We start from the raw sequence: 27343 nt of genomic DNA, 5'->3' as shown, positions 1-27343 counted from the left end.
TTCTACATAAAAATAGTTTGATATATACTATATTGAAGAAGGTCACCAAGTTGAAAAGGTATGATAGAACTCAAAGCAGAGAGCTTTGTTAAGACTGTAGGAGTGGAAAGAAGTACATAACAGGCTAAAAAAAAAAAAAAAAAAAAGGAAAAACAAGAAAAAGCACCAAATACATAAATATATTTCAGATCCAAATATGGCATTTTAATCTAAAAAATATGAACAATTGGTTGAATGAAGTCACCCAGGTCATTCTAAGCATACAGATGTCAGGTATTGAAAAACACTATTGCACTTTGATTCTCTGAACAAGAATTTCCAGTCTTTTCCTGCATGGTTTTGCTTTCAAGTATAAGCAGACCACATTCATTAAAACCAGATGCTACTGTCTCTTTGCTCCATTCCAGTTATCAATATCATGTTTGAAAGATTCAAAACATTTTAATAAAAATTTGACTGTGTTTGCGATCACATCAGGCGAGGCTGGGTTAAGATGCCAAATTCCATAGGCTTTCTTGCAAAGAGAAAAGAAAAATCCAGATAATTCAAACTCTACTCCCCCCTCTTCTTTAAAACAGTTTTAAAATTACTTGTGCATTCCAGAGCAAAAAGCAAGCAAATAAAAAATTCATCAAACACAAACAAAAGCTAAAACCCTAGGTAATAAGAAAACATATGTCATCTGACGACACACCCTGGGGACTTTCTGTCAGCTGGATGGAGTACCAGCCATGCTTTTTCCCTGTTTTCTTCTGCTGTGGGAGGCCTCAGAGGAGGAAAATACAGAACACATCTACTTTAACTTTACTTTTGCTTCACTAGTGAATGTTATTCTAAAGGGATCTATTCTCTGCTTTCTTCATGTTAGTCCAATAGCTGAAATGGAGGTGGTCCAGCAAAATCACGTGTTCAAAGCCTGGATGCTCAGTTTGCAGCTCAAGCCCATTCTCATATTCTGAGATCTACTAGGCTCCAGGGTTTACGCCAAATTTCAGAAATCATTGCTCTGATTTAGGTTATTATCATTATGGGAGCTTTTAATGGATTAGTGTTTTACATGTTCCTTGTTTTGGCAGATATACACAGCATGGTGCTTGGCATTGCTCTGAGCTGCTACATTTCAATCTTTTCATTTCTCAGATTTCTTATCATTTACCAGGTAATAGCTACAATATTATTCTCAAACATTCCATTGCTGGTAGTTGTTACATATGATTCTGTAGCCTGTTCAGATCCCATTACCTTTTGATTTATTGATCTTTCTTTTCTTTGTTGCTGCTTCTCTACAGAGCAGACTTTCTTCCTTCTAATTATGTTACAGATTCCTAGAATGAGAATGGCTCCTTCATTTCTTTCATGTACAGTGTTTCTTTTCATTAAAAAGTATCTGTACTTGTAAGAAACTACTGTCTTCCATCAGAACCTTGTAACAAATCACTGGATCTGTCCTATTTCACTGTGAGCATTCACTTCCATCACAGAAGAGCTCTAGAGAAAGACAGTCTTGGTACAAGTGCTAACAGCTGAGTCTTGACATGAGTGAATTAAGCAGTAAAAATACTTTACCTAGGCCAGAATTTCTTTCCAGAACTGGAATAAAACCAGGACGCAGATGAAATTGAGGCATATTTATGTGAGGAAACTTGCAAATATGTCCTAAAAGTTCAAATTCTTCAAACGGTACATCTATTTCACTTCCCACTCCTAAAATAATACATAATGGATCTTTCAGTGAGATTGTGAGTAGCTGGATATTTCAATAACAGGTAATGATGATCTGCTGTTCTTTTTTTTTTTAAAAAAAAAAAAAAAAGAAAAAGGCATTTGACTCAGACAAGAATAAACAGGCAGTGACATGAGTAACTTTAGTGATCCTTTCTTTGAGAAAAATGTAATTGCCTTAAAATTACTTCACTTTATAAAGATACACTACTTTGAAGGCATATGTTAGGAAACCTCCCTTTGATACATCCAGACACTTTATATATTCATACACTTCAGATTTCAAGATACTTAAATGTATGTATGTCAAAATGAATATGAATACAATGCAGCTCTTAAACAAGTAATACACTGTTAAAGCAGCACTCTGTTTCAGTCTCCTATGGGCCTCATTTTAGAGAATTCATTTTGAAATTGTCAAGTGTCCCCATGTCCCCCCAAAAAACCTATGAAAAAGATAATCCTGATAGAACTATCCTGATAAGATTCCAAAATTTGGCTCATGAGCACTGTTAATTCACAGATCTTTACTTCACAGGTCACAAAAATTCTGCTCAGTAATACGGTTCTACCCCCTCATCATTTCTATCTACCAAACCACAGCTGAATGCTGTTAAAACAGAAGACCCTGTCTGCAGAGCTGCAGATTGGAGGGTCCAACTGTGATCGTGAATCAGATGAAACGTACCTTGTGTGACTGCAAACATGTGAAGAAATACTATGTAGGACAATCTCTGTATTTTGATGTGATCCACATTAAAAATAGCTGGGAACCTTGAGGTAGGAGAATGTACCATGAATTGTAAGCACTTGCAGGTAGGCTGAATTAGATTTTGTAAATAAAGACAGTTTGAAAGAACAGAATGACTTTCCTTTAGTTCACAGTTTTGTGGTACAATAGCCACTCTAGTGTCTACAAAAAACTGGTGCTGATTTCTGTTTAATTTTCCTACATTGAAACTGCCATGCCATGACATTCTTTTTCCAGCTCTAAGTTTTGCCTGGGCAGACAAAGTAGACTCTGACGATTTGTCAGAGATTTACAGATGGCCAGAAGAGAAAGGAAGCCTTAGCTGTAGATCCGGTCTGCATCTGCACAAACTATCTGAGCAGTACACATGTGGTTGATCCAGTGCAAACTGGCCTTGTTGGGTTCTCCACACATGCACTACATGATGCCTATGCAAAGATTTCTCTTCAGAAAGAATCAGACAGAGGTATCGGTAATCTTGAAAATCTTGTTTAGTAAAATGTCACTGCTCCTAAAAAAAGTGTTCCCTGAGTGGGAATTTTAATCTTAGTTTACTTTGTTACTCTTTTTTTCTCTGAGAAATTTCAGAGGTTTCCATTCTCTCACAGTATAAATACTATTAAACTTACCTTATTCAAATGGAGGAAATAAGAAATAGGCATAGATGTTCTCCCTGGGATAAAGGATTTCCTTAGCTATTGGGTGGTAGTGAAATCCTTTTGTCCACCCCGAACACCACTTTGTGACCACATTTAGAATGGAGATTAGTATTTTTTAGTGTCAAGATGACATAATAAATTCCCGTTTATCCAGGGGGCCTTGATGGCTAGGCATGACTTTTTGAGGGATTTTCTTTGGTTGAAAGGAAGAATTCCTAAAACAGAAGGCATTCTGTCTCACAGGCCATGCCCTCAGGGTGTGGCCGCTCTTACTTGGAAACCTTCACTTCTCAGATTAACTCGGATGATTTATATAGCACCGAAGACACAGTTGTCCAAATAAGAGAGAGAAGGAAAATCACATTGTAGGGCCACCATGATGGTTAAAAGAGTGGCTAAATTAAAATAAACTCTCTTACAAAATTGTCCTGTTTACCAAGTAAAACCCGAGATAGTCACATACTGTCTACCCAGCGAATCTCATTCTAAGGGCTTCCTTTCTGTTGGGGGTTTTGGTGTTTTTAAAATTTCACCTACAATCTCCTCAGGCAATCTGTGCTGTAGTTTGTATTTCCTCAGATCACATGCTAAGTGTATTTGAAACTTAAGGAATCACAAAACACTACAACTGGAAAGGAACGTTCCCTGTAACAAGCACCCCAGGTACTACTCTCTGTATCCTTCTATTCCTGAGACGCCATGCACATTGTCTTTGTGGATCATATCAATTCAGTAACTGTACTGCACAAAGGCAGTTGACAATTACGTTTCTCCTGGAAATTCTTGGGTATTTTCCAGAACAAATGACCGGCTTGTCTGCACTCACAATTATCAAGCCAAACGGAATTTTAAAAACTCAAGGAATTTACATTTCTCTGTTCAATTATTGACCAAGAACCAATTCACTCTGCCTAGGAGGATAAGTTACTAAAAGCAGGAGTAAAATACACAATGTCACCGGCAATACTTCTTTAATTTTCTCCTGCTGCCATTATTGGCACATATAAGTAAAAGCCCACCTATCAATAAAATGGCAACTCATTGCTAGACAACAACAGATTATTAAAAAATAGTGGTGAGGCTGGGATTTCTTGCCATATTATTAAAGCCTTTCCTTGTCACATGTCATGAAGCATCTGCTACACTATATGGTGCTATGTGGAGGATAATGACCCTTTAGGACCCCTGGCAAATTCTCCCTGACCATGAAGTGTAAATGGCTCTTTAATACAGCCAACCTCTATTGAAATGAACCTTCTAAAGCCAACAAGTAGCACTGGGGTCTTCTTTAGCATGCTATCTTATCTCTTTGGGACTGCAGTGAAGAAGAGGACCTAAGCTGGCTGAAAAATTATTTATGTAGGCTTTACGCCCCAATAGTAACTTATAATTCCATAAGTACTGTGGTTCACTGCAAGACAGTTTGTGCGTGCTACACATCTTCAATGCTGTACACAGGAAGGTGAATCAGAAGGAGAAAAGTTTTCCAAATTAAGGAGTAGGTATGCTTAAATGAAAATAAACTGAATGCTAGGAGAGAAGTAAAAGTTAGCCTCTCTTTAGTTGTACTAAGAGAGAAGAAGTCAAATGCCAAAAGAAACCCAGAAAATAACAGAGATACACAAAACTAGAGTTTATATAGATGCCTTTATAAACACAAGGACACCAAGACAGTTTTCTAAGGACCAAAAAAGAAAATAAATAATTTTACTCAGCTGTTGGACTGGGAAAATAAGCAGCAGGACTTCTGACTTAATTTCAGATCTACCATTATCCCGATTAGCAACATTTATATAGTCATTTACATCAGTTTAGTTATTTCTCAGGAATAAAAAAATAATCTCATCGAGGAGACTTTACAACTTTTCTTTTGGATAATGATTTAAATATGAAAAGTCCTATTTCAAAGGCTATTAATGCAGAAAGCATATTCTATTACTGAACAGCTTATAGAGGATCCACACACAGTCCACAGTAAAAGACTGACAAACTGGAGTGAGTCCAGAGGAGGACCACTAAATTGGTCTGAAGCACATGACATAGGAGAAGAGGCTGAGAGCTGAGTCCGTGAAGACAAGTCTTAGGGTTTCCATTGGGCAGCTATCTAGAAGACAGTCAGGCTCTTTTCAGCAATGTAAAGAAAAAGATCACGAAATTCTGATTGCATTGGAGTCAAAAAAATATTGAAAAGAAGGTAGCTGTGCAGGGAACAAGCTGCTTAGAGAAGCTGTGAAATGCCCACCCTTAGATGTATTCAAAGCTTTACTAGGCAAGGCATGGAGCAGCCTGATACAACATTGAAGTTGGCCCTGCTTAGAGCCCAAGACCGGATCAGATGACATTCATACCTAAAATACTCTATGATCCTAAATAACTATTCATTGATATTAAATTTTGATGCACACATCTCAAGAAAATTTTATTGGCCAAAAACAATCCACAACCCACCAAACAAACCTCATTTTAACTGATTCAGCAATATATTATTCACTATTATTGATCAGTGTTTAAACTGTTTCATGCTTGTTAACTGTCATGAAAGACAAGTCAGCAATTATTACTCTGTCCTCTTTCCTAAGCCCCTTAAAGTGTTCTTTAAGGTTTTACAGTTATTACTATCTGGTTAAATTATAAGCGGATATGACCTTAAATTAGAACTTCAGAGACACCCCTCTGAACTCATGCAAAAGCTAGATCCAGAGCCAAACTCAGAAACCCTAAGCTTTTAACACCATGAATTTAAGAGGGGCTTGTTTTGTCAATGTCCTAAAAGAAGTGGTTTGCCCAGCTCCTCTAGGAAGTATAAGAGGATGAAATCTTGGAACTGCTAAAATGATAAGAATTTTGCCATAGACTTGGCAATGAAATGAAGGTTTCCTAAATTTGTAAATTTTATAGCCTCAAAGTTTGTTCACTTTATTCGGTCGTCTTTTTGATGCAGATGTCATTTGTATAAGCAAGTCACATGGAAGTTTGAGCTATCTTTGGAAAATATCCCATGGGCTCTTTAAGAACTTTCAGAAAGATTCTGCTTTAAATCTCTGGGTACATTTATAAAATAGGTTTATAAAAATACACATATAATCACAAATTATTTTAGTCTTGACAAGAGCATATGAATTTAAAGAACATGAGTCACAAAGAGAAAACTTTAGTTAGATAGAAGAATCCGATTCAGGGATTCCATTAGCTTGCATGTTACAGTACTTTATTTCACTTTCTTGAGCAGTACATTCTGAAGCAGTATTTCAGTCAGAACAATAGTAAATATTATTAGAACAATAGAAAACATTAATAAAAAGTGTTCTTTATGTTAAAGTAACATTATCTTTAGTAGAATGCTGGATATTGTGTGAGGATTCCTTAAAGTTAAAAGGATTGCAGCTTACAGTTCAACCAGTGTGTAGGAAATGTCTCCAGGGAAGTGTTTATATCGAGTAGACATAGGAGAATAAGTACAAAGATCAAGATGAGTTATCAGTTGATAAATTTCTACTTCCTCAACAAACAATTAATGCCAAGCAGGATACTGCACAGAACTATTAAATTCAATTTCAGATCAACTTTTCATTGTATTGGTTCAGTCTCAGACTGTATGTAAAATGCAAATAATAGGATCTCTCTCCTGAGCAAGATTTGTATTATCTTTGTGAGATTCATGCAACTACTGAAAAACATAAATATGCATGTGTTTGGGTAACAAAACCATCACATACATCTATATTTACTGATTGTTTGGCTCAAATTTTATGTGGAGATCTTACAGTACTCCAGAAAGTGTCATCCCTAGTACAGCAGCTTGCTTAGTATTCTTGTGGAGAGGGGTCTAAACAGAAGGCATGATAGTGATACTGTACTCTCACTACCTTCTAGAATTACAGTGGTCCTGGAGATACATGCAGCCGTGCAACATGTCTCCTGAAAACGTGTCTAAAGGGAGTACTTCCAAGCTGTGAAAGTCACTCCAGCATGTACTTAGGCAAGAAAGGTTGTGTGGGAGGCTGCTCCACTGCTAACCATTTTCAATTGACCCAGAAAAACTAAGAGCTTGGTTAGGTCAGGAAAGGAAGACACTCAAACATTTTAAAATTGTACACAACATCTATTCATTCTGATTCATTCAAGGAAGTCCAGACTGAGGCTAAAGGCATACGCATATGCAAAGAAACACCTCTTTGCAGTGAAAGATCCGTTTGCTATGAGTAAAAGACAACTTGTCAAGTATGAGAATCTTTAAATCCTAGTGAGTTACAGGAACTCTATACCCACCACAAGACCCATGTAGAGCTTCTTCATATGCTGTACCAGGTTTTTTCCACTATCACATTCAGTATACAAGGCAATGTGTTTTTTTTTTTTTTTAATATTTGAAAGAAACCTCTTCACATGTTTAAATTTATATTAGCACTACTTGTTTTTTCTGGATAAGATGGCAAGGTAGGTGGAACCTAATTAAAAAATATCTTTTAAAAAATTATATAAATATTTTGGATTTATTGCCTTTATTACAGCCTGCATTGCAATAGAACATGTCTCAAGTATTATAAAACTATTCTTAGCCAATCTAACATTTAATATGCTCAGTTATTGTTTTTCTTTATAGTGAGCAAGCACTGGAAATGTATAAGGCATAAACCTAGTTATTAACAGGTTCAAAATATTTGTCCACTAAAGCCTGGTTTTGTGGCACTTGAAGAATTCATTACAATATACAGAATCCAGTAAAACCAGATAGGAGTTAATACAGATTTGGAGAAGTCTTAAGCCAGGAAGAAGAAGATATTAATCACTGAGTATCATTTTAGGATGAAGAAACAGACAGCAATTTCTTGTTTATGAGAACATTCTTCCAGTCATCTATTCCTGAGAAAGAACAGAGTTTTTACTAAATGATTTTCAAGTATTTTGGTTATCCTGTAGGAAACCATTAATGAGCAAAGATGGCAAATTATAGTATCACCATCCTTCACTGTTTTTCCAGACTAACGTTCAGTTGAGATAGACTTAATGTTTCATTCTAGCATAGCTGAGAAGAGAATCCCTTGGCTCAGTCAAGGGACTCAAACATCTGATTCACATCTTACAGATGATAACATGAAGGACACATAGCTTGCCCTCACAGTTTCACTCACCTTCCATCTGAGCATTCCCCCAAGTTAGCTGATGCCTGATATAAACAATAACTAGGTTATATGATCGTCAGAGAAACAGATGTATTCAGATATGCAACCAACTGCAAAAAACAGGATCGTCATTTTCAACACCAACCTGACTTCTTCAGTTTCCATATGACTGTTTAGAAAATAAGTGAAAGTGTCTTGATTTTTCACAGGTTTCTGCACCTCTTCCTAAAATTGGTTTAAATGAGTTCATACTTTTGAAACTGCCAACAGACAGGAATGAAAGATATCCAGTTATAAACAGTCTATTCCTTGAAGATGACCCACTGGGAGACAGCCTAAAATTTGCTACTATATCACTATAAATGACTGCGTTTATTATAATTTATATGGAAAATATTTTCTCTAACATTAGTGACCAGTGAAAATCCCAGAAAAATACCCATGACAAGATCGTTAACACCCTACCAGAAAAATGAAATGCATACTGAATGTTTGTGCTCTCTCACTGATTTCAATCAAATAATTATGTGCCAGCATTGCCCTTGGCTCACAGCTGATACACAGAAAACAACAAGCCTCATCCAAAATGGCAGAGCAGACTGGTGGACATTCAGCATATGAGGTGACAAAACCCTCTGAAATAGAATCAGCAGACAGCTTTCTAAACGATTGCTGATGACTCTCTTGTATAATATGCTACCTTTCCCCAAATGACAGACAGGGGTGGTATCTTGCTAATATTCCTGAAGCTAGAATCTTACTGCTATTTTGCACAGCAACATCAAGATGGATCCTGAAGTGAAGCCTAAAAAGATGCACTCTTTCTGCCACTGGTAAATCCCACTGACTTCAGCGTTATTTAAGTTAACCAGGAAAAACCAAACACAGAAATAGAGACAAATATGAACAATACCTAATGTGATACATGGCATGGCAGTGCTGACTCCTGTTGCTGTGAATCTTTTTGAAGTTTACTTTCTTTCCTGTTAAACCTGTTGAATTAATATTAGTTTGTTAATTGAAAAACACCCACTAACCTGCATTAATGGGGTGTGTGTGCCCTTAATTCTAGGAATTATCAGAATACTCTCTTTTAACTAAACAACTCCATGCTCACACTGGAACCTGCAATCTGGTATTACAGATTCTTTTAAAAAACAATGACCAAAATAGAAACAGCTTATTTCTTTAAATCTGTAGGATCTCTCATACCACATCTGCAGCTTCCCAAGTGTATTCTATGTAGTTACCTGGGACTGTTCCCTTGGGAGGTGAGAGAAACTAAAGTGCTTACATCAAAAAGTATCTAGCACTACTGTGGCCTTTACAGAGTTTTTGACTGTATCATTTAATAAAAGCTTAAACACCATTTACATCTGGTTACTATACTCAGGAAGCAGTCTAAGAAGCTGGACTACACTCCTAAAGGCAAAGTACAAATATTTAGTGATGAGATGAATGTTAACAGCTATCTGTGTCATGTTTGCTAAGAAAGCAGATCTCTTTGCTGTCTAATTTTTTGCTTTCTAATGTTTCAGGTTTTTTGTGTGGGTTGTTTTTTTTTTTACATGTTGCTTTCTCCTTTTTTATTTTTTTATTAAAAAATTAAAAAAAAAGAAAACCCAAAACATTAATTGTTGAAAATCTTATAATTGGGTTGCTTTCCTGAGGTCCTTTATATCTTAAATTGAGCAATTCCCTTAGGTGGAGAAAAACTGAGATGAGAAAGTCCACTCAATTAAGTTAAGCTATGCTAACTGACAGCAGCAGAAGGTATGCAGACCTGGAGTTTATCTCTGGGTTGCACAACACAAATTATGACCTGGCTTCAACATGGCAAAAGACTAAAGGCAAGTTAGATGAGTTTTCAGCTGCTGGTTCTTTGTGGTCTCTCTTGGAATACTGCATGAAAAACACCTACAACATTTTTAACTTGTCATGGTATTAGCAATTTTCATGGGTTTTAACAATAAAGACTTAAGTGGAAATCATTATGGTGGCTTTGAACAGTAATAAATTCTGATGAAATACCTCCCACCCCTGCAGACTACCTTGATCTCTTTCAGGCATGTACTGGATAACCTCCAGGAAGATCAGCACTCTGCTCGAGTACTGGAAAAAGGGGGGGAATAAACTGTGGATGATAGTCCAGCAGAGAGATAAAACTCACTAACTTTCTTTGAAAATGATCCTAGTATACAAATCAAATAAAAATATTTTAAACGATAGCTTGTCAAAGTACCATGTAAAGCAAATCTCCACTTTCTGTGCCAAGCTATGAAAAGGTTGTGATCAAGAATCACCCCACATTTGAATGGGCAACTTAATACTATGCTCCATCAGAAGAAAATCACAATTTCTTGTAATTGGGGGGAAAAGGGCAAAAGCTTCTTTTAGCAGGAAATAAGTCATACAGCTTTTCATTATTTTAATGCTACTAAATAACTACTCTTTTTTTAATGCTTTCAAATTATTTCTTCCCACAGAAGTCCCCACTCTCTCTCTCTTTTTTTTTTTTTTTTTTTTTTTTTTTAAATTAGCACAATAGCAAAGCTAACTTGCTTCTTGTTGGGAACTACTTCTCTAGCAGAAACCTCAGACTGAAAATTTAGGTACAGAAGTGCTCTAGATTAGAAACTTACTTCTCACATATAGTGGAGAGATCATGTAATCTGCTAAGACATCAACTAGACTGACAGAAATGTCTCTTGCACTTGCTACTGTTCATGTTGTCCCTTTTGCTTCTCATGAGTAAACCCCTCGATAAATTAGAAGATAGGACAATGAAGCTCAATAATAAAAATATATGCATTCTAGTAATGAAGTCAAGTCAGGCTTTTCATATCGTGATCAAAAAGTACCAGCAGTAGTGTAAGGCAAGCAGGGCCATAAGGCAACAGGCAGTATGGTCAGTGGCAGTATCCAATTTCATCTTTTTCATAGAACATAATTTTTGAAAAGTTATTCACACCACAGTGCATACCTTTTAGAAAGATATTGGGCAATAATGGTTGGATAATATCATAATGTCCATATTCTACCATCCCCAAACTCTGTGATATTTAGTTCGTAAGATTTTTATGGAACGCTTGCAGGTGAAGTAAGCTAGTCATTATCATTCAAAATTTAGTTTGCTTATTTTAAGTTCAGTACAAAAGCCATAAAGTCAAAGAAGTTCTTTCCAACAGACAAAGATGTCATGCTGACAAATACTGGCTGAATTGTAAAAACATCTTTCAAATTAGTCTCTTACAGAAATTCCACAAGCCATTTATAAATATAAAAGCCAGCAGACGTGTTTTTCTGCTATTCATCATATAAGGCTATTGTAGATCTCCATTACTAAAGACTAACGAGTTTGGATAAAAGAAAAAATGCTAAACACTAGCATTACCTGGACTGGGACTTTAAAATATGTATAATGCCAATTACTCTAACACCACAAAGTTGAGTGAAAAGGAGGTTTTGTTTCCAAACTTTCAAAGACTTTGGTTAAATGAAATGAACAAGCAAAAAATCATACTTCTCCACACTTTCTGATCTCAGTTGTAAGTATCAAATATCTGCAAAAGAGACTATCTCAGTGATATTTCTGACATGTTTGAAGCCAGAATACTCATGGAACACCAGAGCAAAAGGTTAGGAGTTCAAATAAGCAAACGTTTTTTCCTCTCCAACTTTGGAATTACAAGAACAACCCAAACTATTCTGTGAGCATTTTTCTCCTCTGTAGTTAAGAGTAATATAATCATCATCATCAAAAAGCAGCCAAAAGTGGCTTGTGGATGCAATGGGAGTGGCTTGTTTGTTGCAAATCACCAATGTTCTATAGCAAATGTATACATAATATCAATATTTGCCATGCAACATTATGAATTCTTCTGGAAACTCTTTTCAACTTCAGATATTTGATATATAAGGAGCATTATGGTTAGCAATCTGACTTCGTTAAATTAATTTGGGGAATATGTAATTTAACCAAGTTAGTGCCTACAACTTGTAGTGCATTATTGCAGCTTTCCCATTATTGATTACATTAAGAAATATAAGAACATGGGAAATGTCATACTGGGTCAGACCCATGGTCCATCTTTCCCTGGGATCCTGAACAGTGGCAACAGGAGATGCTAACTATGGAGAATACACAAGCCTGGTCTACATCTGGAGCTATTTGTCTGTTCTCCAACAATCAAAATCTCTAGATTAGGGATGTTAAAGAGCACCTCCCTGCCTATTTTGTTTAGTGTCTGTTTATGGACCAGATGTTCATGGATTCATTTAAACCCTTTTGAACCCAGTGATACTGTCTCCAGAGTCTTTTGTGGCAACACATACCAAAATTAGCTATCTTCCTTGTAAGAAAGGATTATCTGTTTTAAATGGATCTCCTGTTAGTTTCAACAAGTGCCTTCTAATTCTAACACTGCCATGTTAGCAGCTAATTAACATTTTGCATTCATCCTATCTACCACCTTCATGTCTTTGTAAACCTTGATGTTAATCCTTCCCAGCCTCCTCTGTTTCAAACTGAACAGTCCTTGCTGATTCAGTTGCTCTTTATAAGGCAGATGTTCCATCCCCATTATCATTCAGGTTGCCCTTCTATGAACCTTCTTTTCCTCCACTATCTCCTCTTGAAATTCAGGAATCAAAAGCACACACAGTGCTCAGCATGTGGGTACTTCAAGGTTTTACATAATTAAGCTGTCCTGCTCTCAGTACCTTTCCCGACAATGCCAGCAACTTACCAGCTTTTTTTGGCTGCTGCAGCACACTGAGATGGTGATTTCAGAGAACTTTCAATTATGACTAAGGATTTTCTTTCTTTAGATGTAACTGCCAGTTCTGATGCAGCTTCATGTAAGCATAATTGAATGATCTTTAATTTAGCATAATGCATTTTAAATGATACAGTTACTCAGGACTCAGAATTCCTCTGACTAGTATCCATGAACACACACTTGTATAAGAAAGCCTATGCCAACTTTCTTAGTGCATTGTACATTTCAAGAATGACCTCTGTAGAAATCTGAAAATAACAGTGCTGTAAACCACACATTTTTATAACGATTTTTTTTTTCTTGCGTTACTTCTTGTGACCCACCATAGCTGCAAAGAAATAATAATCAAAGAGAAACAACTGGAATCATAACCACTGGAACCATTAAGATGGATGCTCTAGATAGCCAGCCACCTAGATAGCCAGCAAGAGCAAACTAAGCAATATGTCAGAGGCCATCATTTTTTTGTTGCACTCAAGAAAACTTGCTACAAGTCATATTAGAGTACTACACTTAGGCCCAACAAACCATGTCAAGGATGTAATTTCATGCTATGTGTACTGACATTCATGGGTTCAATTGAGACTCTTAATGTTATTTGACTAGTTTTCCTGTGGTTGATTTTTATGGGTAGCACATCTCCCCTCCAGTTTTGGCCCTGGTAGAAACTGGGTTGACTAAAACCACACAGAATTCCAAAATCAGTAGCCCAGTTACCCACATCAAAGTGGCAGAAATTATCATACTAGTGGTTCTGGCCATACATCAAAGACGGACCTTCTACACTTTATCATTCCTAACAGTAAATTTAAACCTATTATATCTTCAGGAGCTTTAAGTCAGCACTTATTAAACACTTACTGCTTACAGTCCTTCTGGTATTTCTTTTAAATTTCAGGACCTCCTGGAGTCTTTTCTAGCCTTCCAGATATCTAATTCACTCAAATGTTCTTCTGGATGAATTTCAGACACTTCTGCACATTAGATGCAGTGGATGCATCTTTAAATTATTCTACTGAAAACCAATTATTTGGCTACTATTCATAAAATAGGATTTGCAAAGAAATATAATTACATCACAGTCACTTTTAAGATTAGAACGTCCCTTTCTAATGTGATCAAAAGTTATTACTTATCTGCTGATTCTTTGTGGTTTTGGCCACATGATAAGCTAAAGCCAGGGACCTTTTTTTTAATGGGGATAGACATAATATTGAGCAAACTTCACACTACAAAATGGTTTAAACCTTTATTTGAAGTCTCTAAGTTTGTCGTGCCTTAAGGCCCTGTAGAGAATTCTGGTGCAGTCCTAGACCTTAATGCAACCAGATGGATGCACAAGAGAAAATTAAAAAATATAAACCATTCTCCACTTGCACTACCTAATGATAAGCACAACTGTTTGTAGGTTGGTGCCTTCAGTTGTCTAACTGCTGCCACTACTTTCTTTCTAATGTGTCATTGATAAATCTTTGAAGGGATTTTTCTTTTACTTGCTGTAGGGGGCATTCCTATTCCTGGTTGTAACCAGACATACTTCATGCGAGTAGAAAGTTTAGGCTGCATTTGAATATGCAGACTGAGTGGAAGACGCTCCCTAAAATCTGTGTGTCCTGCTGATAAGCTTTAAATCATGTAAGTAACTTTACTGCAGTCCCTGCAGTAACTTAAAAGAGCCCAGAAGCTCAGCAGGAACACTGAAGAAGGAGAGGTAGGCTGAAAGAAATGGTGGTGGCTATTATACTGTTACCACCAACATAAGACCACCAGAGGAGTACAACAGACCCAAACAGAAGGGACAGAGCAAAATAAAATAAAGAAACAATTCCGAATCAATGCAAACATTTGAAAAAGGCTTGGAATTAGTCCGTAAACATTTTAAAACAACAGACTGGGTTTGTTTGTTTTTATAAATCAGTTCACCCTTTCCTAATTCACTTAAGACAAAAATGTCTTTGGAAGGTTACCTCTGCAAAAGCATATTGGGTTTTATGTGTGGTGGGGTTTTGGCAGTGGGGGAAGGGCTACAGGGGCAGCTCCTATGAGAAGCTTCTTGAAACTCCCCCAGCTCCACATCAGACCTACCTCTGGCCAAGACCAAGCCAATCAGTGATGATGACCACACCTCTGTGATAACCTATGTATTTGAGAAGAGGAACCCATGGAGGCGTAGGAGAGAAATACCTACGCAATCACCGAGGTCAGTGGAAGAAAGGAGAAGGGGTGGGGGGAAGGTGCCCTGGTGCAAAGACCCACCCCCTGCAGCCCACAGTGAGAGGGCAGGCTGTGCCCCTGCAGCCCATGGAGGTCCACGGTAGGGCAGATGCCGACCTGCAGCCTGTGGAGGACCCCACACCAGAGCAGGTGGCTCTGCCTGAAGAAGGCCGAGACTCTGAAGGAAGCCTGTGCTGGAGCAGTTCAGTACTGGGAGGATTGCCACACACAAGAGGGACCCACGCTGGAGCAATTCATGAAGAGCTGCAGCCTGTGGGAAGGACTCACATTGGAGAAGTTCATGGAGGACTGTCTCCTGTGGGAGGGACCCCACGCTGGAGCAGGGGAAGATGTGAGGAGTCCTCCTGCTGAGGAGGAAGGAGTGGCAGAAAAATGGGAGATGAACTGACCGCAACGTCCATCCCCTGACCCGCTGTGCCACTGGCGGGGAGGAGGTAGAGAAATTGGGAGCAAAGTCAGCTTTGCCCAGGAAGAAGGGAGGAGTGGGAGGGAAGGTGTTTTTTAAGATATGGTTGTATTTCTCACTGTCCTACTCTGATTTGACCGGTAAATTAGTAGTGGTGGTGTTCAAATTAAATTGATGCTCTTTCTTCCTAAATCAAGTCTGCCTTTTGCCTGTGAGCATAATGGGTGATTCATCCCTCCCTCTCCTTGTCTGGATCCCTGAGCCTGTTGTTGTATTTTCCCTTCCTCATCCCACTGGGGGTGGAGAAGAGTGAGTGAGTGGCCTTGTGGTGCTTGGTTGCCCTCTGGGCTTAAACCACGACAATACTGTGCATGCAATATGGCAGGTCTCTGAGTGCACTATTGACTTTAATGGCCCTCACCAGCCTCAAAAAATGGTATATGGAACCAGCATTCTCTCTGTCCACCTTCAGCAGGAGGTGAAGTGATTTAATAAGAAATTCTTCCCCATATGCATCATCAAACTTCAAAAAATCCATTAATTAGTTCCTACAAACTCCCATGATAGCTCTGCCTTCATTACATGGATACCTGAACTTAGATTCATTCTGAAAAGTTAAGGATAAGTTAAGTAAAACTATCAAGAGAAACGATGGTAAATAATAAGCATAGCCCACAGTCTTCCTCAGCCTTTAAAACAATCAAAATAAAGTAAATTAAAAGCCATCTTATATTTAATCACAAATGCCAGACATGTAAGTTGTTAGGAAAAATGTTAGTAGGAGCCAGGTTCAAAGAAACCAAACAAACTAAAAATCAAAAAGTTTTTTTTTTCATGCTGGGAGTAGTAATTCTATACAACTCCATGTCAAAGGATGTGAATGCAAAATGTTTTCATGGATTCAAAGGAAGGCTGGCTAAGTACTTGAGAAAAAGATCTGTTGCAGGTAACTAAACAGACAAGTCACATCAGGCTCACAAAATCCCCTGAGCTAAAAACTATTGGTAGCTGAAAAAGTATCAGAGGGATCACATATGTTCCTACTGTTTCTGTTCCTACTCTTCCCTAGTCACTATCTTATGGCTGACAAAAACAAAATACTGTTGAAATTATTGCTTGTGTTGAAAGCAGAATAGACCAGATGGACATTTTGCTCTGAACTGCTAAAACTGTTCTTAGTACTTACTGAATAAAACTAGGAAAAAAATGGTAAGACACTCTCCCTCTCATTTCAGGTTTTCTTATAATGACAGGACTTCCTTCAAGAAACTCAGTGATACACCCACAGAGATGCCAGTGCTTCCATATGTTTGTTTTTTTTTTTTTTTTTTTTTTTGTATGCTAAATGTAAACCCATCTACCTATGCAATTTTTGAGAGACAAACACAGATGCAGTCCTTTAAGACCACCTGTTCTAAACACAACTCCTCTAGTATGGCAACGCTCTAACATAAGGACAACATCTGGCCCAGTTTTTCACTCCATACTGCAGCAAAAACAGTCCCTTCCATGGCCCCTTTGCAAGACAGGTAGGCCACAGCCAGCTGCTTCTATTTGATCTGTCATTTTCACGAGCTACTTGAGACAGAGATAGGAGTGGAGCCCAGCACAAAGCAGAAATAATGGAGTATTTTTGCACCAAAAGGAAATGTGGGATAAGAACTATAATAAGACTGAAAGGGTGAGCAAAGAGTTTGTGGCTTAAAGCAGTGCAATGTGTCAGCGAGAGAGAACAGCAGCCTTGCTGGCACCGTTGCAGACCAGAGCCTTAATCTGTAAATCACTGTGCAGCCAACATGTCAAAAAAGTTTGGCCACCCCTGGTGTACAGGCATCAGGCAACAAAATAACCTACTGTGCTAACCCCCAGTGGATAACCCGTGCAAGCATGCAAAACACCCAACAGTCCAAGAAAGAGGAAAAGTAAAATTGCCACAGTCCAATTACTTTTAATCAAGAGGCCGCAAGTGATGAGAGCCTGTCTATAATCTTAAAGGAGAAAAAAGTCTCGAGAACAGTAGTCTGTAAATTTCCTCATCTCCATTTGGGAAAGCACTCTAGAATTTTTGGCACTAAGATGAGGAGTCAGTAGTAATTTAACTGAAATGTCAAATGTTACTGCCAAGTGTTGGTAGCTATTTCAAGGTATAAATCCAGGTTGCCCTGAAAGCCTGAACTGCTACCTTCTTCCCCACTATCTCCACTAGTATTTTACAGGAATCATTTAGTCACGTCAGAGAGGTTCCAATTTTTAAAGAAAACTAGAGATTTGCAAATTTAAAAGTTCTTTCCTCCACCTCTGTAGCCAGGCCAAGTTATGTTCTCTGGATCATCACATCTGGAAGCTACAAACAAGGTGGGGTGCAATCTCATGTGAGGACTAGTGAGTTGCCACAGTGAAGAACTCAGCATGCCTCACTGGGGCAAATGCCCTAAATAATCACACTGAGAGATAATACTGCATAGGAGAATTCTTTTTTCCTCCTCTTCTTTTTCCTTGCCTCCCATAAATTTTGGTTTTCTAATTCAGAATATCCATGCACCTAAACAATTGCTGATAGAAATGTACCAAGCTTTCACTAGGAAGTTCTGTCTTGGCCAGACAGAAATTTCCAGCCAAATCTAAGGTCACAAACCTTGAATTTGTACCTGTCCTGGAGGTTATGGGGACACATATTCAAATTTCTGCTTTATTAATTTGAAGCAAGTACTTAACTTAGATTTCCCAGAAGAGCATCCTAACTACTGGGGCACTGAATCAGTCCTTCTTGACAAAATTATTTCACTTTTTTTTTAAAAATCAAATACTAATTAGGACACAGAAAAAACCCCCAAACTCTATGGTCCAGTATCATGGGAGCTCTCCTTGGCTGAAAGAACCTCAAACTGATGCTCATGTTTTCCTTGAGAAAATGACTCATACTTGTGTACCTATCATAACAGAGGCCTACTCAATAACTGGTTTGGTATGGATCACTCTCCTGTGTTCATTTACAAGACATACTGAGAGCTCCTGTTTCTGCTATGTACAATGAAAAGCCTCCCAAATATTTGAAGTTATTAATAACAATGGGTTTGGAAAATTTTAATATTGGATTGCTGAACCTGTCTACCAGCAAAAGCAGTAGCAACTCCTATGCCTACTAAAGAAAACGATCCTTGCAACTGGTTCACAATGAGGGAAACATTAAAAATCAAAGTGAGGAAACAGTGACACAAAATGGCAACCAACTCCCATTTCTCCCATGGGAGATCTTTATGAAACTTCATTTTAACTCTGACAGTCTGTTCTCTGATACATACTTGCTGATTTTTATTAATGTACCTCTAGTAACCTCAAGAGACGATGATTTTAAGGAATATAGAAAGATGGCTTTTTATTACATGATTTGCAAAGAAAAAATGTAAATCTCCTACTGTGACTTATTCAGAGTTCTATTTTTTGTTGCCAGACATGTATTGTTTTCATTTGTGCCATTTACAGAAGTAAGTGTTAAACCTTCAAGAGTCAGGCTAGAAAAACTAAACCTTACAGTAGTGCTGATTTGACTTCTGTTCTCAAAGCAACCTCTTTCCTGCTTAAGAAATGATTTATAAAATGATAGCACTTATTCTGTTTTCTGGATATTTACAAGTAAATCCCTTAATTGGCTGGTGAAGGAAAAATTCTAAAAATTGACCTTTTAAGAAACAATATAATCCTATTGCCTGAGATCAAATAATAGGAAGAAACCCTCATTAGCTGCTCCATTTTATAAAGCTTCAATGCAAATGCAGATGTGTAGTTAAAAGATTTATCTTTCAGCATCACCAATCTCCAAATTTATCCTTGTTACAGGCTTTTATTATGTTCCTTCCCAGGGGTGACCTCTGTTTTCTCTATTAACAGATGACTGCCTAGTGAAACAGCAAGGACAAATATAGTTCCACTTTTCACAACAGCGCAGGAAAAAGTAAACACCATTACACTAGCATAACAGGGCATCCAGTGCTAATTTGTAAATGAGATGAGAATGTAAGACATGCAATAAAAACCTGATGGCTTAGAAGAAATATTTTAATAGCCAGATTTTAGGCTTTCTAAAGTGTATGTGTCATCAAGGTCACAGTAAGCACATACCTGCCTCACGGTGCTAGCATCCCAATAAATACTTTGGAACTCTTTCTTCAAAAAACATTGAAGAGTTCTTCCATTCAAGCTAGCACATATTAATAATATTGAGTGAATGTAATTCCATGCCAACTGCCAAACATTTATTAAGTCAGATTCATACTGGCATAAAAATTACTTTAAAATATATAAAATAAATAATATTATTTGAAAATTTTGTAACACCCCAACATTTTGGCTAGCGTGCAATTACCCATAAATGAGTCAGACCTTGTTTTCCCCCTTAGGAGATATGCTTTAACTTAATTTAAAACTGTAGCAGAAATTCCATGAGGATATGTAATTTTGCTTAATTTCAATATAAAAAATGGATATTTTAAATTAAGGACCTGTGTTTTCAAATCATTTAGCACATAGTATTTTTATAAAAACTGAAATTTCGCAAAGGTCTGCTCACTGAGAACTCTAATTCACTGCAGTTAAGCACAAAACCAAAAACGTATTCTTGTTTCTTCATTTTTTCCATCAAATTTGGAACAAAGATGTTGAACTATTTGAATTTCCACTGGTGCAAATGTTCTCTTTCTTGGTCACCTCTAAATGAATCTAATATTAAAACACTGTCAGGCAGAAACTACCACTGACAATTATTTATCTGGGCTTGGTTTGAACCATAAATCTTAAACTAGACAGCTACCAACATGAGGTACCAATTCTCCAGAGCTTCTATTTGAATACTGCTAGAGAGAACTATGAAGAAAAGAACCTAGGAAATTGTTTTGTGTCCAAAGTTTATGACTGAGTCTAAATGGAGTCATTAAAGGGTCTTCTTGGCTACAGTTGTATTTCTTTTAGTAGCTGTGTCAGAATTCAGGCTCATATTTACCGGCTGGCACCAACATTTTCCGTATCACTAGGTTTATTTGTCTGTAGTATCAGCTACATCCACATGGAGCCGGGCTCCATTTGTGCTTACCACCTCTCTAGCAGCTTTGTGTCTGTATATGTCTACCACTTCCCAAAGGACTATAATGATATTAATGAAAGGGACTCAACTACATCATAACAAAGGCTCTAGTAGACCACTAGGGTCTTATGTGGACAATATGGTGAGATATATAAAAGATTGCCTTGTAATGAGAATTTGGGCCTCTCCACCCTTGGCCAGACTGCCGTAGACAGCAACATTAGTGAGTAGCAATTTGCATTGGACCCAATATACACATCCTCCTTCTGGAGACTGTCTGATACACTTCTGACTGATGTGTATCCCTGCCTAAATAAGAGTAACTCTCACAGGCTCTTTAACTCAGTTTCTAGTTCCTACAAATTGGTCACACAGCTTTTGGATTGTTAGAGGAAAAATGGAAAACTGCAATAGCTGCACACAGGGGCACTGACATCTCAAACACTGTACACATTCTCAGAGCCTGTTTCATGTTCCCCTAGTACACTAGGCCATTTTACCAAAACTAGTACCAGTAGTAAAGATTTCTAGGGCTACCCTCATGTAGTACAACACCACTGGAGGCAGTGGTCTAGCTGCAACACAAGTGCAGCCTATGAGGCTGAACTTGTCTACATTTCCCCAGATAACCACTACAGGGACCTAGGTAAAAAACATGTGGGCAGTTGTGCCCTGAAGCATTGCTCCCTGACAGTCTTTAGTTATTTCCTTCTCTCTCTTCCTCAGTCACTCACGTCTGACATTCTTTCCTTCCGTTCCAGCTGCCATAAGCAGTAGTCTTTTTTCCTCTAGTTTCCCCTGAAAGAGACAGTTGCTTTCACCAAAGCTGAAGAATGCAACTGCCTCTTGGTCATCTAGGAAGTCTTGACTGCACCTACTATGACTTAGTAGGTGTTCATGGTCACATGAGCAAAGACCAACTTGCTTCTTCAGAGATGTCAATCTTACTTAATAACCTTTGAAAAATAAGGCAAGGCAGCTAACAATGCCAATTAGGTGTTGCTTTTTTCGATACTGCTGCTAAGAGCAGAGTTAGGATTAGTTCCCCATCAGTGCGTACATTTCTCTCCATTTTAAAGTGAGTCAGAGTATGATCCAACATGGAAACGTTGTGGGTATTTGCAGTTCAGACTAAGCCACAGACATTGTTTTTAATGATGATCTTCTTCCATAGTTAACACTTCTCTTCCTTCCACAGAGACTACTACAGAACGAATCATTCAGTATCCTCAGCCACAAAACCAAAATTCATGTGCCTTCCACCATTTTTTGTGTGTTTTTTTTTTCAAAAATGAACTTTCAGGTTAAAACTTTCTCTTGAATACTTACTGCTTGAAAAGACAAAAATCATATGCCACCTTACAAAAAGGCTATTAACTGCACTGTAGATAGTATAGGCTTACCTTAAAACAAGCTAGTGTGAGAACAGATAGAACTCCAAAAATGGCAGTAAAGGAACCAGTGCAAATTAATTTAGACATAACTCCAAGTATAGCATCATATTCAGGTTTGTCAGAAATTCTACTCAGAAGAACCATGTGAACTTTCACAGTGTAAGAAGCTGTTCTTAGCACATAATTATTATAAAATACACAATCTTTGAAAATAAAGTTCTGATTAAAATTAATGTCTTCCTGGCTCTCAAGTCAGCTAGCTGCCTGAAAAATGATATCTTTTGGGGCTACATTAGTCGTATGGAAGCTTAGCTAAGAGACTGCAACTAATTTCTATCCTGCTTTAATAATGGTTTAAGAAAAGAAGTGCTTAGTTCCCACACTGCTTTTACAGTGAATATAGTCCAAACATTTCCCTCCCTGGGCCCTCTCTTTTTTTGCAAACACACAGCAGCAGCTACAAAGCATAAATCAAAGTGCAAGTTCTCTTCTAAGCTTGGCTGCTTGATGTGTTTTTTCATCGCTAGACCAGCCACTTTTGTCCCTTGTCCCCTTATTTAGAGTTTCCCCTATCTACCTTGACAAGATAGAAACACAGAAGTTCTTTTATACTCCGGTATTAAAATAGTAGGCATAGCTGGTCTAATGGTAGCGTGAGTTAAAAAAACCACCTTCGTCTCTGGGTAGGGTCCTACGAATACTTAGTATTCCTCCAATAATAATGTCTTTGTATTATTAAGCCGGTTTGATTGATTGCCCAGTGTTGATACTCAGTATTTTATGGTATATTGTGTGGCCTGTCACAAAATCTGTTACTTGTCAACAAGTAGGCCACCACCAGCAGCATGCCAAATGTTGTGGAATGACAAACGTAATTACAAATGGTATTCTGAAATGCATCTCACAGTTTTGATGTGGAGCGGGATTACTAGTTTATTCAATATTCTTAGAAAAGCCTAGCAATAGAAACGCATGGAAGGAATCTGGGAACATCTGAGTACAACTCAGAATGTGAAAGAGAAGCCCATTACAGTTTATAATACTTAGAATCACACACTAAGATAGTTCAAGAATCAGCTGGCACACATGTGGTGAGGCATTTCATATAAAAGCGCTGCATAGCTATCCATTAACTTATGAATATGATGAAATCCTGCAGAGGAAACAGTAGAGAGCAAGGAGAAAGGACTAAGGGTATATGAGCAGTAGATGGAAAGCACATTGCTTTCGACTACTAGAAAGATGAAGCACATTACAGAATCAAATTGTGTGGGCAGCCAAAGACATGATGAAGGAGAAGGAACATTGTGAACAGAAAAGGAGGGGCAATAAGAGGTCATAAAACCAAGTGAGTCAGATGTAGAGGTTCAAGCTGTTGGGGAAACCCAGAGGAGTGACTGGAATGTGCTTAATATATTCCATGTGAATATATGTCTGCCAGCTCCCTTTCACCATGCTCTGTTCCCACAACCCACCACACTTCTCCTGTGGAAGAACCTGCTTTGAAAGGCTTCAGCTGGAGGACTTCCCACACACCCTTTGTGGGTCTTCCCACATACCCTATGCATAACTCACTTCACATATCTAGGGCCTCTTTACAGAAACTGGGATGAAGAAACAAAAATCTATATTAAAAAAGAGGGAAAGTTGAACATATGTTTCAGTGAAGTCCACTAACTCCTGTAAACAAGTACTGTGTGTACTATTCCAAAACTATTGTCCTATGAAAACCCTTAAATTAGAAATATCTGGAATGCAACAGTAATAGGATCTGTTCCCTCTGGCCCATATAATCCTTCCTAGCTTACACCACCCACTCAATTTAATGTTGCTCTGTCATAAAATTGGCAAAAGCATATGCGGAGGTCAAGATAATATATTGCTAGAAGATTGTTTGAATCACATTTCTTATTCAAGAGTTTAATTTCCTAATAAGTATCTTAGTGATCTGTGGTTTTGACTCTTGCATGTAGTTCTATGAATACTAATTAGAAATTGTCAAGTGCACAGTGAAAACTGGGTGGGCAATAACAAGTGATAATAGATCTAATGGCAGTTGGGAACTAGCTGGAGCACTCTCTTCATTCCTAGGTTTTCCTCCTATTTGAGGTTTTAGAAGTGTAGATAATTTCAGTGTGTACATTGCTTTGGGTTGTTGGTAGGGGTCCATTAAAACACTTGTTTTTTTTCTGAACACCACCAACCACTGCTGTTCTCAGTGTTCTGCTGCCTGAGAGATGTGCTCCCAAAAGGGGAAGTGCACAGTGCTCTTGGGGTGGTCAGTCAGAGAGATGACAAAAGATACTCCCAGAACAGCAGAAGCACATCATGGGGTATTGTTTCTGTTCATTAAAGATGATAAAATCCAGTACGTGAATTTGATTGACTCTAGTTATCATTAACCTCTTTTTTGTTCATTCAGAGTTGTCTCATTGAATCTAACTTATTTTTTCACAATTCCTATGCAATGTCTCGATGGCAGTCATTATTACTTCATATGGGGGAAAATAACCTGTAGGCCGACAATATCTGCAATCCACAATGAAGAAATAAATTGTCATGATACGCCATAGCTTTTTAACTACATGACCTTGGTCAGCATTCAGCCAGCACAGAATCAACATTTAAGAGGTACATTGGTATCATTAGAGAGGAAAAGGAAAAGATCACCATGGTGTTGCTTGAAAACAAAACCAACCCACCAATCTCTTGCTAATGGATAATTTAACTCCTTGTCTCCAGCCGAATTTATGAGCCACAATTGTGGTCAATCTCATACTTTTTTCTCCACATAAGAACAATGCAGTATATAGCCCATTATTTCCTGTAAACAATACCTTATTGATGTGTCATTGCATTTTCATTGCCCTCTCAATCACAGCGAACCTGCCTTCTTTCATAGGTGCTATTTTAAACCAGATCCCTCTTCAAAATTATGCAAACAAATTTCAGAGTTCTTGTCCAAACCAGTCATTATTGATGATTTCTTTGAGTGCTACAGTCTGAATTCAGTGATGATGTGAAGTAATTCTTTTAGATTGCTGAGATGTAGATCCAGACATCTCCTTTATTCCCCAGTAATTTGATATAGAAGGCAAGAATACAAAATATTTTCATCAAAGCTTAATAAACACAATACTGACTACATAACTAGACTTCCAAGTACATAATTGGAGCAAACTGGCATATTGCAAAGAAAAAGCAAGGAAGACTGTAGTTTGAATAGTTTTCCCGTTACGTCACAGGTCTTGCATCAAAAACCTACTGGAATTAATTGCAATGAACTGAACAAACACACAAAGAAAGGCATAGGGCCTGGTCTTGCTCCTATTTAATCATAGCCACTTTTGAGAACTGATGGGCTGCACAGACATGACAGTAAACTAATAGATTACCGAGTCAGACAGGCTCCCTGCAACATGCTGCCATGAAGGACAACAGTCTATGCAAGGACATATGTAGTCCTTTGAAGAAAGCATTCTGGCAAGCTGCCAGATACAGCTGCCTTTCCCTCTTTGAAAATCTCACCACTGCATGGCATTTCTTTTTTGTGCTTTTTTGGCAACCCTAGACCCTGTGCATCATAAAACTGCTGGCATGTCACTGATTTTAAATTGTTGTGTCAGCTCTATTTTTTGCATCATAGCAAATAATCTCTCAAAATAAGCACAAATGAGATGCAAGATATGTTGTTCTAGCACTTCAAGAATTATAAGCATATGGCCAATAAAAATAGAATTCCTCATATTAATATTTTTCATTGTAAAATTATTTACAATACATTGCAATTCTACACAGATAATAGTGAGAGACAGTGGTTCCATTTTAGTTATCTCTAAAACTGGGGTATAGAGGTAAACCATTTGTACAACCCATACACTTTAAATAATTGTATTGAAATAGGCTTTCACAGTACCATATAAATACTTCAAAACCAGACTAAATCTAAATTGGTCAAATTCCAAATCTAAATACATCAATGTTACCTTAGAAGCCTGTTCTGATAAACAAGTAAATATAGGCTTGATTTTAGTGACATCAATGAAGCTACTCCCATCCTTATGTACATGTCTCATTAATTGGCCTTGGCCAGTGTTGAAGAGAGAACCTCACGTATTTCTCCATGAAATAGTAAAGCTAGCAGCTTTAATGCTGACCTTTGATACCTTTGGTTGAAATACAACTATTTGACAGTCACAAGAAAGGCTGAGGCTGTATACTGCAAAGAAGAGGAGGTACTCATCTAGGTCTTCAATCTTTTACTACTTTTGAGTGTTGAAATCTATATAGCTCAGTGCCTGATGGATGAAATGTTAGAAATAAAAGTATTATGGGATTTATAAGTCATGTGTTTCTTTCCTATTTCATTCTCCAAAACACGCTTCTGTGTTTTGTATTTGATTGTAAGTATTTCAGGTAAAGAATATGTCTAGTGCTTTGAAAAAAATTAGTATTCTACACAAAGAAGCAGAAATGCATGCTAAAATTCTTTCAAAATAATAATCTGAAATCTTACTACTTTCCTAAGTATGCAGTGATACAAAATTCACAGTTCTTAGTGTGAATTATGTGAAAGTCAGGAATTTAAAAAATAAACAAACTGAAAAGTACTTCCAGGTTTAGATGAAAAGAAATAATTATTGATGAAACAGTAAAGTCTAAATCCCATATAAACAAGCAAACTTCCATTAAATTCAGTACTGGATCAGGCTTTACTAATACCTTACAAATCAGTATTTTAAAATGTATTTTCTTAGAGAAACATTACAGGGTAGAGAAGCAATCCAGGAGCTTCTCATTTTGGAGAGTATTTTGCTTTACCTCTCAATTGGCCTGGATATAGAATTGCAACAATGCTATACTGCTGTTCTCTAAATATTTTATAGTTTTTTTCAAATAGTTGTTTGATAGCAACTGAATATTGCCTTCAAGGTGACAATCAGTAAAGCCTATTATTTTCCACCATGCCTGTCATATCCTACTGTCCTTTTTCTCCCCAAAACAATTACTTTTCATAAGCATAACTATAGGTTTAAATGGGTTTTGGAGCATAATCAAGAAATTAATAAATTTGAACTCCATCTGGGAAAACTCCAGAACCCAAATTCTTCAAGTTGCTAACTGTTCCTCCTTCATGAAAGGCTAGATCCTGCTCTTTTCAGCTGAGACTTGTTTGCTGAAAAACAAATGGACAT

At 37.5% G+C, this 27343-nt stretch overlaps 1 long non-coding RNA gene across 1 annotated transcript in view; it reads right to left on the bottom strand.

Annotated features, from left to right (window-relative positions):
- LOC122153801 overlaps positions 1-27343 on the bottom strand; it is a 132283-nt gene that overhangs the window by 54966 nt on the left and 49974 nt on the right. The window lies entirely within an intron of this gene.

Source organism: Tyto alba, unplaced genomic scaffold (assembly GCF_018691265.1).
Source record: "Tyto alba isolate M040663 unplaced genomic scaffold, T.alba_DEE_v4.0 Super-Scaffold_23, whole genome shotgun sequence".
Lineage (NCBI taxonomy): Eukaryota > Metazoa > Chordata > Aves > Strigiformes > Tytonidae > Tyto > Tyto alba.
This window is presented reverse-complemented; position numbering and strand designations above follow the sequence as displayed.